Genomic DNA, 11,481 nt, shown 5'->3' with positions numbered 1-11,481 from the left:
TATAAATTGATGAATAATGGTGAAATACTAATTTAAAACTTAAGGAATTGAGAGGAAGGAAACTAGGGATTCAGAGGATCCACTTATAGAGATCAGGGAGATCTTATGTCTGCATTAAGAATTATGGAAATCAAACTGAACTTACTTGATTTAGTCTTCACGAGATGAAAGGTATATGAATCAGAATGGATTCCATCATCAAACCATGCCCAAGAGACGAATCAAACAACAGAATTAAACTAATTACCAACCAATCAACAATGCATGAAGGTTAGGAAGGGTACCGTCATCCGACCATGCCCATGAGACAATGATAAACAACAAGGCTTCCTGACATCATAAACATAAAAAGGAGGAAGAAATACTCAAAACTATCGCAGATCTATTGTAATTTCAGTCACAACAAACCATTAAAAATAACTGAAAGTATTCCTTTTAATTTGAACAAAAATCAACATCAGTCAGTCTAAATAATAGGCACAAGCAAAGTCTCTCCCATCAGACTACAAGCTTCACCTCTTAGCCCTAGCTAAGAGGTTTAGCCCAACATGATTGGGCTTGATTTTTCAAATAAAAATAAAAATTAAAACTTTCAAACACAAACCCTGTATCTTTGCTCCCTCTCTCTCTCTTTTGCAATCGTCCAAGCCTTGAATCTTCCTCCTTTCTTTTCTTTGCCCTTTTTTTCTCCTCCTGGATCTCCTTTTATCAGTCCTCCCACCCGTGGCTGGAGAATGCGCCAGTCCTCTTTACGCACGGCAGCGTGCGCAACACCTTTCGCAGCAGAAGCACAACGCAAACTGACTTACGTTTTGACGAAATTGCAGGACATACCGCTCATGTCCTTGGAATTTGGCATTGTGGCACTGGTCGTCTCTTCCTTGGCTTTCATATGGACGGTCCAGATCGATCGAATGGGCCATTTTGGTGGGCCATAACGTCAAATCGCGTCCGGTTTTCACGGACGCACGGCTTGCGCAAACAAATTGCGCTGTGATGATTGGTGGGTCCCTGTTCAGCGTCGACGAGAAAATCCACTCCATCCATTAGCTTCTTGGCGAGATTTCGGGTGGGAATGACTGATTTTTGAGTGATTTTGATATGGTCCACCTGATTTTTCTCGCCGCCGTTCGTCCGTCGTTTAAACGATTGAAACCGATCTCAAATTGTATTGTGAAATTTCTCCACCTAGGCCTTGATGATAGGGGCCAAATGAATCTCATGGACGGTCTGGATTAGACCTTTGGTGTATGGTGGTGGCCCACAAAGGAAAATCGCAACCCCTGTTGCGAAACAGAGGCTACGCCACGGCTCTGTGATGGTTGGTGGACCACTGCTTGATGCCAGGTGTAGAATCCACTCCGTCCATTAGCTTCAGGACGAAAAATAGTCCAGACTTGCTTGGTTTTGGATCCTAACCATGGTGGACCCTGAGATCTTCATTCGGCCGTCCATCTCAAGTTTGAACATAGATATCTTGTGATCGGGTGCATGGGACCAAAAATTCACCATGATTGTGGTAGTACCCATCTTACGGACACAATGAACGGTCCAGATCGTACACATGTATGATAGGTGGGCCCCACTACTGCAAAACAGACAGACAACGACAGGACGTTGTTTTCTTCTTTGATTTGGAGAAGATGGAGTCGGTCAGCGTGTGCTGACTGACTTTGAGAATTTTAGTGCACGGCTAGTGCACTTGTCTACCGTGCACACATGATGTACATGAGGCCCTTTGAAAATGTTTGTGAGAAATCCGCTCTGTCCATCTGTATTCTCATCTCATTTAACACGTTGCTACCAATTTTGAAGCATATCCAGATAGCAGGTGGGCCCAAAATCAGAGTTTTAGGGGCTGATCTGTCCGTTGAGCCACTTTCACAGGGATATAACAGATGAAATTTGACGTGTACGGTTAATTTATGGTCTCAATCCCATGTATGAAGTTTCGAGCCAATCTGATGGCGAGAACCCTGTGATCTTGCATTCTGTGCCAGTTTCGGGCCTCTTTAACGTGAATGGCTTTATTTTCTCGTATCCCTGGTGTGTAAATCCTTCAGTCTTAGTCCCCTGAGGTCTGTCTCATGCTTTGGTGAATTCAGAGCGTCAATCCATACATTTAGCATCATTTTTCAGTCCAGGCTCTTAAAGTCACCTTGCAACACAAACACAGGTAAATTGGGCTCCAACCTCCCCAGGCATGCCAATATTCAACAATACGGAACACATCTATGGATTACGGGTGTGCCAAAACTGATTGGGTCTGATTCAAACTGTGACTACTGACCCCTGGCATCAAGATATATAGAGAGAGGTTTGGTTGTAGGCTTGGCCATTCGTTTATACAACCAAATGCCATGCGCTCATTACTTAGGCGATTGGTGGAGGTTGGGGCTCTTCCTCCAATAAGCTCTTTTTTTTTTCCCTTAAAAATTCAAGGACTTTCAAAGGTGCACTAGTTGTATGGCTAAAACGAAAAATATTTGAGAGAGATGGATGAGAAAAAAGGCATATGACTTACCGTTACAATAGGATCACCACACCTTGGTTGAGAGCAGCATGATGCTTCCGAGAGCAGTGTACTAATAATGATCGAGGCAAGGGCAATGTTGGAGATTACAACTACGGTCGACTCAACCTATGAACATGGGTGGATGGATTTCTAAGCTAAAATCTTCCTTCAAATCCCACACATAGGAGCATATGGAAAGGAATTAAGCTATCGGATATAACTAACAGTCGGTCTGATGTGTACGCAAGAAATTGAAACTAGATCTAGAGTAAGGGTTGTTGCTACTGAGAAGGGGAGAACTAAACCTACATACATAGAGTTGTGTTGTATTTGTAGCTGGAATTTTTATTCGGAGAGGCTCCCTTGCTTTGGATATGCTTATGTTATTTAAAGCTTTCTGAGAGAGATGAAGTAACCACCCGTCCACATGGAGCTTTCACATGTAACTAGCAGAGAGAGCAGTTACACTCATTGACCACGTTGGCACTTCAGTTGGTTTTGGTCATGTGTGGTGCGTGTGAGCATGCCAGAATTGACTATGCGACTCGATTCCAACTGAACAACTTGACACCAAGCGCCAACATATGATGATTGCGATTGTATATAACCGAGATTTAAAGAAGATCAGTCACCTATTCAGCCACTTGTAAATTGTTAGAAAATGATCATGCGATTATTAGGGGGTGGGGTTCTTCCTCGTAAGAGGGCTTGCACCTTGCCTTCCATAGGAAAGGATACTTGGCAATGATCAAATAAGAAGGAAATACTTACAATCAGACATAAGGAGCAACTATAAGGCACCTTTTTGAAAGAAGAACTGCTTGTATTGGAAAAGGATGTAGTCCAACGTAGGAGCATATACTTGGATTATAGCTAAGATATTACCACTATTGGATTATTGCTACTCTTAAGACACATTGGTCGATAGGATTCAGGCCGAGTATTTAGCCACAACCCTTAAGATGAACAGGGTTACAACTACCGGAAAGGACATGTCTGCTTCATATACTGAATTGAAAGAGTCAAACATGGAGATGAACGATCGAGTTGTTCAAATTGCAAGAATGGAGGAGAAACTCAAGGCATTGAAGGATCACCAAGAGGAATTAGCAAGAATCATGGGTGAACAAAAGATCAAGGTCAACAGATTGGCTATCTTCGTCCGAGATAACACTCCATCTGTTGGCCAGGCTAGATGCACAATCGCAAAAACTCAAACGTCTCTCGATCGTTAGGAAGAAGATTCTAACGAAGATGGTGGCCTTCTCTTCTTTTGATTTTTAATTTTCTTTTCTTTTTGCCTCAACTTGTATTATAGTTCTTAATTAATGAAATCGGCTAGAGTGCCTTTTTATTTCATTAGTGTCTCAACCGTTTAGTACTTATCATTTTTTGTGTGTTTAAAAGTAATAATTGCCCTGTCAATGTGGGATAGAAACGAAGAGTCATCTGCCATCCTTGGCAACCTCATCGGCTAATATTGCGATGACGACAATGTCAACTAAGCATCCATCACCATATTTTTCACGATTTTCTTAAGTTGTTTTATTTTGGTTGTGAACTCGACCGTTCTATCATTAATTGATGGGGAACTCATCACGAAACTTCTTCTATAGTATAGCTCGAGGGTGCCTAACAAGGCATTATAACCTTTAGTAGATCATTATCCAGTCATAGCATAGTAGCGATATCTTGCAATATGCTATTTAGATTAATTCTAGCATATATACCAGTTGGACATCCAAATTTATCACTACCAGTAAAACATATTGGTTCTAGATCATTTTTGAATAAACAAGCCTCGACCACATTAGATGTGGTTAGGAATGGCTTTTTGTCAATTGACAGCAATTCGACCTTATCTTGATTCCAAAATATTACAAAGTAGTGCATAGATGCTGGTATATAGGAAAAAGAATGTATCTAATCATTGTAATTTAATGAGGTGTCGACCATGAAGAACACGACCAACACCTTCTTGGTTCCCACCATCAATTCAACAAGCGGGACTCCTTGTGTTTGGGTTACTCTTCCGGTAAAATTACTAACCGTGACTTTGGTTGGAACTAAATCTTCTGGGGTCTTTCCCAATTTTGCCATCATTCTGGCTGAGAGAATATTTACAACTATGTCACTATCGGTTAGGATTCTAGTGATTGGGTATCCTTCCAAGTAAAATGAAATATATAACGACTTTATATGTTAAGTCATAATGTGAGCAAGTCTTTTTATGACTACTCTTTCAAAATGCATGACTAGCTTAATAGACACCATCGATACATTTATGGTCTCCTCAATGTCAAAGGAACCATGCTATTCCTACACATCTCCTTCCATCTTACCAGGCCGAGATAGTTTAGCCTGAAAACTTAATGGTAAGGTAAGTACCATGTTTTAATCCAATACAGTAGGTGGAAACGATCCAATCTAAATTACCAAATTCAGACATTGTCCCCTGTCATTTCTGAATTCAGTTATTCTTTAATGTTTTCTACTGCAAGTAAACCGTGTGAAGTATCTTTTATTAGAACTTCAAGGTTGGGTGAAGTTCCTTCCATTGTTTTTGCTCTCGCAAGGAGTTCTTCAATTAATAAATTATCCGCTGAAAAGCATTCATCACTAGGATACTTGGTCGGTTCTTTATTGTCAAGTTATTATTTTTCTTTGATTGACTTATTTGGATCATGTTTCATAGTTAAATCCATCATGTTCACTGTTATTTGTTCATCTTTTAGTCATAAAATTATCGGCAATAGCCGTAATCGTATTGCCATTTTGTGAGGCTTATTATCTATAATGGCCAATTCCCTTTGCTTGGAAACCTATTACATTTACCAATGACACTTCTAGGTACGAGTCATTCCTTATGGCATGGCTGAGAATTTAATGTGACTAACCCTTCTCCATACTCCTTCCTCGGTAGGAGGAGGTTTAACCATCATGCGTCTTAGCATTGAAGTTGGTCAAGGGTGATTAGTAGGGCACTGAAATACTTTCTATTGTTAACAGAAATCTTCTTCTTTCATTTTTTTTTCTTAAGTCATGGTTTAGTTGGATCATTCGCTTGGGTATTCGACTGAGGAAACTGCATGGTCAACTGAATTGGCCTTGTGCATTGGTCATACAAATGTAGCTCATGATAAGTCGGTGATGCTACTTACAACGGTATTTTTATGCTCGTAATTGCTCACCATCTCATCATGGATTCCCTTTTGGATTGTTGTACCACATCCTGGTCATTACTGGACCCAAGGTCAACTTTTTGTCTTGATTAAACTAATTTATGAAGATTAATCGTGGCCATGTTAATCTCCATATTAGCCAGAAATAGGTTGGCATCAATCAGCATAGCCTCCTTTTCTTTTTAAAAAAATTTCAGTAATCAACGGTCAATGTTGTCCTAGATGATGTTCCTGAAAACAAAACATTATTTAGTGGAATGCGAATGAATTCCATGCCACTTACAATACTTGATCCTTTTCAACTCTTCGACCATTGGTATTTTATAATTAATGAGAATTCTAATAAAGCCCCTAACCAACATTATGTCAAAGATTTCATTAGTGATATCAAAGGTATATGTCATTTGAGGTTTCTACATGGCCAGCACGGTTGCTTTTATTTTAATTAATGCTGAACAGATAAATGGTTGTTTGACTACTACTTCGACTACTGACACATCATAGTTGGGATTATAATAGTATGTCCCGGTAGATGAGTTTTTTTTGCCTTGTACCTCTTGAAGAAGGGATTCATACTGGGATACTTTTCTAGTTAAATCATAAAGGTCAATAAACTCCATTTCAATAAACTTTATAGTAAGTTTATACTCCACACTGTCCTATGCCAGTTGTACAAATTCGTCATCTGTTGTGACTACTTTGTATCAGTTTTTTGCTCTTTTAAACCGAGTGATATAGTTTTTGACCGATTCTCCAGGTAATTGCTGAAAATGGGCAAGGTCGTCCATAAAAATCTCCTTATCTTTATAGAAGAACTGGGCATGAAATTTGTCCTCCATTTCTTTCCATGTCTAAAGTAAATTTGGCAACAAATTGGAGTATTAAGTGAAAGCCATTGTAGTTAACAAATGGACAAACAGTAGTAACTTGTAATAATTATTATTAGCAAGTTCACCATACTACATGGTAAATCGACCTATATGTTTTATGGTAGATTGACTAGTATTATATGTAAACTGTGTACAGTTAGCACGATAATTTTGCGGCAATGGATGTTATTGATCAATCCATTCGGGATATGGTTTGTGATAGATGAGAGTGTTAGTTCAACCGAGAACTTAGCTTACCACTTCTTAGACCATTTGGATAATTTGGTCACAATTCACTAAACGAGGTTCGGCCACAGGAGGTGGCTCAGGACCTACCGGGTATTGTTCCCCATTGTGAGAGATATTCCTAGGGAAAGGCTACCCCGGGTATTCCCTGATTCGACATCGGGAATGAAATGCTTGCTCTCTCACTCAAATCGTTTGAAACAAGAGGAAGAACAATTCACCCTTCTTTCGGAGCAAGAGACGTGATCTATCGTAAAGAGGCACTACGAATCGGTTGTGTTGGTGCCAAGTTTTTTGAGCTTGGCTTAACAACGGCCGAGGCACAATCTACTAAGGTCTGCAGGTTGAGTCACAATTTGCGGCAAAAAATGAGGCATTGTTTGTTGAGGCACAATAGGTACTCTGTCAGCAAAAATAGTCATCATCTGATTTAAGCTCTCAATTTACTAGACATCCACTTGTTGAAAGTTTCAGCCTGAATTCAAGACTGCTTAGCCTAAGCTCATGACCGATCTTCAATATGCCAAATCCCCATTTGCATATCACATACGCCTTCTCCAAGTCTAATTTCAACACAATGTTCCCTCCCCGAACCTTCCTGTTTAAATCCCTAAACATCTCCTACGCCAGCGCGATGTGTTCAGCGATTGGTCTGTCCTTGATGAAGGCACCCTGCTCAGGAGAAATCAGTTTCGGCAGTAGAAGATTCATCCTGACAGCTATGATCTTGGGAAATATTTAGTAGACACAATTGCAGAGGCTAATCGGACGAAAATCTGAAAAACAGGTCGGGGCAGCTCTCTTTGGGATTAAACAGATGAGGGACGATGAGAAAGCACGGGGCATTTCGCCCCCTTGAAATAGGTGGACTGCAGACCTACAATAAGTTTTTTTGTAAAAACTCTGTTCATTTCATATTCAAGAAGCTTTACAGGCTGATATACAAAATTTCGAGCACCCCCAACCACACCTGGGGGCACCTATCGTAAGAAGAAGAAGAAGAAAACCAAAAAACCCCAAACTTTAGGATCCAAACAGGGCCACACAGGCCACCCAACAATTATCCCCAAACTGCCCCCAAACCAACTTTATCAAGGAAGAGGAGACCCCTGACAATGCATGGAAGACCCTCCCGGGCATGAAATAGGGCCGAATTCTGATTGGCGCTACCCATCTTGGCCATAGCATCCGCCGGCCCATTACCTTTTCTGAAGATGTGCTCAAACTTCACCTGACCTTGGAGACAGATGGCCTTAATCCTACCCAACCAATACGTCCACTTCCAGCCTGGACTAGTCGATCCTGAAAGAATCCGTTTCAACCAGGATATTCGACATCCCAAGCTAAAGACAAAATGACAAACCATCATGGACTACCCGCAATTCAGCCTTGGTGTTGGAGGCAACACCGTATCCTGCGTAAAAACCAAAACGGAAATCTCCATTGTCCCCTCTGCAAACCTCTCCGCTTCCCGCCAACCCCGGATTTCCCCAGGACCAACCATCTACGTTTAACTTCACCCAGCCGGGTAGTGGTTTGGACCAATACACCACCTGAGAAGCAGCAAGGACGCGAGGATGGGGCCTGATTCCCATAGAAGACAAAGCTCGGCTATGGCTACCATCGATAGAAGTGGCATTCGACGTCCTAACAAACCAGCTAATCCAAGCAGTGGTGAGAGCAATAATAGTGACTGACCTGAGCTTGGAGTTTTCGAACTTGAAGGCGTTTCTCGCTCGCCATAGTTCCCAAATAATAAAATAGGGTACAAGCGTGCGGAAGGGAGCTGATGCCGCTGATGGCATCTGAGGTGAGGATTCCCTCCATCTATTGATGTGCTCCAACAAAGAGTCTTTACAAGAGGTGGCTTATGGACTCTCCTGCAGGCCCCTGGCCCAAGTCCCAGTCACAGCAAACGCACCTAGAGGCCAGATGGATGCCTCTAGATTGGACAACAATATCCACCGGGACTGTACCCTCGAGAGTTTTCTAGACTAACATTGAAACCTTCGGAGGCAGTTGAGGGTGCCACACTTTTTTACCTCAGTTGACGCGTGGCCTAGGCACTCTGCACGAATCCCAGGCAGATTTAACTGAGAACAATCCCGAGGGATCTGGAGGCCAGAACGGCGAGTTCAGACCTTTAGAGATGCAGAAGTCCCCTTGGAATATGAAGTCAATTGCCTCTTATGGGAGGAAACTATAAACAACTGACAGAGGAAGGGGTCTAGCCCGACCCAAGAAGTCCCTTATTTCCGGTGTCCTCAGACCCGCAGGAATAGGCCTCGTCGCCCTACATTCTAGGGGACCCAAACCTGACTAGTTGTTCCGCCAAAGGTTACAATTTCCCCTCCCTATCTACCATTGCATCTTAGCCTCCATCAGAGGGAATAAAACACAGATTTTCTTGGAAAAGAGAGCTGTCTTGATTTGTCTGACGCACGTGAAGATAAATCATGGTGATACTTAGCCGTCATGAAAGATTTCCAAACATTCCCCTCCTTCCCAAATTTGATCGTCCATGCCATTTTAAGGCGAAAGGCTTTGAATGAATTCCTTAAGCTTTCTAATGCCTAACCCACCTATGCTTTTGGAAAAACCGATCGAATTCCAGCGTTTCCAGTGGAGTTTTCTCCTCCCTTCGGACCAACCCCACAAGAAGTTCGCAAAAAGTCTTTCCGGCGACTTCAGAACTTGAGTTAGAATGATCGTTATTGCCATGGAGTGAACAGGGATGCTACAGAGGACATGTTGAACTAATACTAGTCTTCCATCCTAGGAGAGGCATCAAGCTTGCCAGCCATTAATCTGGCCCTCAATCTTCTTGATCAGAGGGAGAAAGGCAATCGATTTCAGCCTACCAATGGTAAGAGGGACCCCAAGGTATGTGAGGCCAGACTAGCTCTTAGCAATGTAGAGATGTGTAAGTGCTATGGTTGAAAGCCCCCTTATGTTGTCAAATTTATGGTGCCAAAAACACTGCTTGTGCTTTGTGAAATTATATAAATGCAAATGTTCGAGACACAGTATGGATGAAGCATGTATGGATGAAGCGAGTCTCAGTGTATGAATGTTGACTACGCCACCTTGTAACCACTAATGAGATAGATCTCTAAGCCTTTGGCAAGCAATCGGTTAAAGACTTCAACTACCACAAGAAAGAGATATGGGGAGAACGGATTCCTTGACGATGACCCCTAGCTGGCTGAAAAAAGACCTTTCGGAGATCCATTCACTAGCACCGAGAAGGAGAACTAACGCAAACTTGGATCTTGTATGGGTTCCCTATGAGACTAATAGGTCTTGTTTCAGGAATCTCCATTCTATCCTGTCATAGGCCTTCTCCATGTTGAGCTTCAAAACAAAGTTCCCTCCCCGAACCTTCCTGTCTATATCTCTAAAAATTTCTTAACAGAGCGATATTTTCAACAATGGACTGACCTTTAACAAAGGCCGCTTGTTCGGCTGAGATCAACTTCGAGAGTAGCTTGTTAGCAATAAGCTTGGAAAATTTTTTATAAACACAATTGCATATGCTAATAGGGCAGAAATCAGAAAACTTCTTGGGAGCCGGTGTTTTTGGGATTAGGCATATCAAGGTCGCAGTAAATGCCCGCGGAATTGTTCCCCCTTTGAACATGGACAAAGCTGCTTGGAGGATATCAACCCCAATTATATCCCAATAGCCCTAGAAAAAAGCCCTCGTGAAGCCATCCGAGCTAGGAGCCCCATCTGGAGGGAGGCCCAGAGAAGGAATGGCCATCAACTGAGCATTCTCTTCTGACAAAACTAGCGAGGGAATAGCTGAGAGGAGGATTGAATCAGTGGACGAACTGTTCGATTTGAAAAGGGCCTTGAAAAACCTAACCGCCTTTGCTTTAATTTCTACGAGATCTTCTACCTTTTGCCCCGAGTCTAATTTAATGGTCCTAATTACCATTCTTCTTTGTCTCTCTATTGTTGAGGCATGAAAGTACTTGGTGTTTCTATCACCCTCATCCAGCCAGTTGACCCTGTCTTTCTGCTTCCAGAAGATCTCTTCCATGAGTTCTAGGCGCTTGAGGTTGTCCCTAGCTGCAATAAAATCATTTTGGATATCGCTATCAGATAGAGAGGAAGTATCTGGATTTTGCATGTACCTTTTGATGCGTTGAAAGGTCCTCTCTGCCTGCCGCAACTACACAAAAATGTTGCCAAAGACCTCTTGGTTCTAGGTTTTGAGAGCATGCTTGACATTCTTGAGCTTCATAAGAATATTGAACGTAGGCTGAGGCAAGTCCACCAAGTCCTAGGCATTTCACACTACTTATAGGAAGGACTCGTGTTGGAACCACAGCCTTTGGAGTCTGAATGGCTTGGGCAAGGAGGAAGACTGGCAAGGGAAGACCAGCGATAGCGGAGCATGATCAGAGTTTAGGCGAGGCAGATGCTCCACAAAGAAACGGTGTTGATTAACACTTTAACCAACATGGCCCACACCCTGGCAGGACCCAACTGATTATTATTAGTCCAGGTAAAGCTGTTACCAAGGAAGCCTGCATCTATCAACCTCACATTGTTAATAGCTTTGGTGAATTCAAGGGAGTTGCCACTATCATGGCTTGTACGACTTCTTTTTCTCCGATGCATCAACAACTGCATTAAAGTCCCCACCTAGGGCCCAAGGTCC

Source organism: Magnolia sinica, chromosome 17 (genome assembly GCF_029962835.1).
Source record: "Magnolia sinica isolate HGM2019 chromosome 17, MsV1, whole genome shotgun sequence".
Lineage (NCBI taxonomy): Eukaryota > Viridiplantae > Streptophyta > Magnoliopsida > Magnoliales > Magnoliaceae > Magnolia > Magnolia sinica.
This window is presented reverse-complemented; position numbering follows the sequence as displayed.